The following is a 3,403-nucleotide window of genomic DNA, read 5'->3' as shown; positions in this document are numbered from 1 at the left end:
TGTCCACTTTCTCCTCTGTGGTGTTGGTCTTGCCATGTCTGCCTGCACTATTTTTCCCAAAATGACACAGTGGTGGTCAGCAGAAATTCAAACACTCCTGGGCATCTAGGTTTTTGTGGCCTCACTAGCAGAATTATTCCTACCTGATGTCATCTCTGCTCTCCTCTAAAGCAATTGATCACCGACCTCATGTCTGTCTCATTCATTCCTTACTTGTGTTTTTCTCCTCTAAGTCATATAGTCAAACAAGTATTATTATTAGCTTTAAATAAATTACACATCTTGCTAATGCACATTTTTAATATAAACAATATTTTAAAATAAATCCTTTGGTATTAAGTGGCTGTTTCTACACTTCCAGCTAACATTAGTCCAACATGTCTCCTTCTCCTGTCTGTCCTGATTCTTTCTCTCCATCCTCTCAGCTGTTATACTGTAAATACTGATCAGTAAGTTGTAACTTGTTATTTATTAGTAATCAGTAGCTTTAGCTAACCTGAACATTTCCAGGCCTCCACTTGATGCGTAGACAGAACTTCCTGTCTTTCAACCACTTAAAAAAATCTTTCTTTCATACCTACATTTTTATCTTTCTGCCTCTTCAGTTTTCTGCTTCCCCATCTTTAGCTCTCTATGTCATCAGATGACAACACGACTCACACGAAAACAATCGCACTCCCGCGCATGCTCGAGGGGGCGCGCGCGGGAGCTTTTTGCGCCACTGTGGACAGAGTGGAGCGGGTCTCCTCTCTGCTGTGAGACTGACAGCTGTCAGTGCTTGGGGAAGTGGGTGGGGCTTACGGTACGCTGCAGAATGAGTGCTTTCTCACATTTAGCCGCCAAAGTCAGTAGATTTATCGCTAGTCGCTTTAAAAAAATGCTAGATGGATCTGAAAACTTGATAAATATAGCGTTAAAGTGACAAAAAGGCCATGTGCGTGTTCTTTTAGCGTGAGAAATATAAAGTGTGGCGTGTGAGCGTGTGCACTTCACGAAATGCGTGTGTCTCACAGTCAATGCATAAGACTTGAGAGCCCTGCTGCATGTGGCTGCTGCTGAAGCACAGCTACAGGCTGCCAGGCAAGGCCAGGGTCAAATGCGGGACTTTTGGCTGTCCAGCACAGGGTGATGCGGGACAAGGGACAGGGGGGGTTAAATGCAGGACTGTCCCGCCCAATGCGGGACGGTTGGCAAGTATGGTAAAGACTACACAGATACTGAGAGTAAATTTCATTATAGTAGATGTTTATCAGAGAACGCTGTAACCAAATATAATTATTATTCTCATGTCTTGCAGAGTAATGCAACAGAGGGCATTAACTTAGATGATCTTGTTGATAATATTACAACTTCAATGCAAACATCCCCTGATAAAATTGCTCTTTGAAAAAAAAAAGTGACCAGTCAGAGAAAGCTGGCTTCCTTAACTCAGAATTACGTGTTTTAAAACAGGCATCTAGACAGTTGGAAAGAAAATGGTGCTTCACTAACATGGAAGAATTTTATTTGACCTGGAGAGATAGCCTGCTAAAATACAAGAAAGCCCTTCATGAAGCTAGAACTGAACTACAACTGAGCTAGAACTATTCTTCTTTAATGAAAGAGATTAAGAACAACCCCATGTTTATGTTTAGTACTGTCGCTCGACTAATGTAAAGTTCTATCTCTGTTAAGCCATGTATCAATGTATCCCTATAACTCTAAGTAGTGATGACTTCATGAAATTTTTTATAAATAAAATTATTTCAATTAGAGAGAAAATTCACACCATCCATCCTACTATTGCCTCTGATTCCCTGTTAGATGACACAGCTTTAGAAGTGTCAGTAGAACCTGATTTGTATTTGGACTGTTTTTGTCCTGTTGAGCTTTCCGAATTGTCAAAAAATAATAGCTTCATCCAAACCATCAACTTGTCTGCTAGATCCCATCCCAACCAGATTGTTGAAAGAGGTATTTCCCCTTATTAATATCCCTATTTTAGATTTGCTTAATTTGTCTCTAATGAATGGCTATGTACCACAGAGCTTTAAGGTTGCTGTAATTGAGGGGTAGGCAATCCTGGCCCTCGAGTACAACTATCCTGCATGTTTCACTTGTTTCCTTGCTCCAACACACTTGATTCAGTGGTTAAATTATCTATTCATGTTCTGCAGAAGCCTGTTAAGCACCCATTCGTTCAAATCAGGTGTGTTGGAGCAGGGAAACAAGTGAAACATGCAGGATAGTGGCACTCAAGGACCAGGGTTGCCTACCCCTGGTGTAATTAAAATTTTACTTTATCAACCTGGTCTTGATTCAGGGGTTCTGGCCAGTTATAGACCTGTACTAATCTCCCATTTATTTAAAACAATCTTGAGAAAATAGTTGCAAATCAATTGTGTGAACATCTGGTCAGAAATAATCAGTTTGAGGAGTTTCAGTCAGGATTTAGAGTTCATCATAGCGCATAAACAGCACTGGTAAAAGTTACTAATGATGTTCTCATGGCCTTAGACAGTGGACTTGTGTCTATACTTGTGCTGTTAGATCTCAGTGCTGCATTTGATACATTTGATCACTATATTCTATTACAGAGGCTTGAACATGATATTTGGATTACATAAACAGCTCTACAATGGTTTAACACATTTATTTGATAGATTCCAGTTTGTTAATGTTAACAATGAATCTTCGTACACCAAAGTTTGTCATGGAATTATTCAGCGTTCAGTGCTTGGACATATACTCTTTACTTTATATATGCTTCCATTAGGAAAACTTTAAGGGATACATTTTCATTGTTAAGCTGATGATACTCAGTTACGTTAATCCATGAAATCTGATCAATCCATAAATCATCAATCATATCTTAAAGCTGAACTGAAAAGTATTTTGAAGCCAACATCAGTTGAAAGAAAAGCATAAAGTATTGTTGTGGAAGAAAATTCAATTTCCAAGCACTGTTAGATGAAATCACTCAAATAGGTTTATTTATGCATGGTGCACAACGTACAGAGAACCTTAAAGACAATTAAGAATTAACATCAGAGTCCCAGGTCTGAACGGGAAGCTCAGAATCAAAGCTCTACCTCCAGAGTCCACACAGGAGCTTAAATCTAAGATATTAGAATGTTGGTAGGTGAGGAGTAGACAAGAAAGCAAGGTCAGTCTGGTTTCAGTGAAGAGTAACAGGGTTATTTGGTGAAAACCTCATAGGCTGTGGAATTCAGACATTACATAGTCAGGTGTTATCTTAACCCTTTAACTACCCGCTCAACCTTGCTACCACCGTATGCTTACTGTAAACTTAAAAAATAAAAAATAAAAAAACATCAGAGCAGTTTGTTGATGATGAAAAAAATATAGACAATCCATGTGTGATTAAACAAATGTCATACTCTGAAACTGCTGCTGATCAGTT

The sequence above is a fragment of the Kryptolebias marmoratus genome, linkage group LG4 (assembly GCF_001649575.2).
Source record: "Kryptolebias marmoratus isolate JLee-2015 linkage group LG4, ASM164957v2, whole genome shotgun sequence".
NCBI classification, from domain to species: domain Eukaryota; kingdom Metazoa; phylum Chordata; class Actinopteri; order Cyprinodontiformes; family Rivulidae; genus Kryptolebias; species Kryptolebias marmoratus.
The sequence above is the reverse complement of the archived record's forward strand: the minus strand, read 5'-3'. Positions refer to the sequence as shown.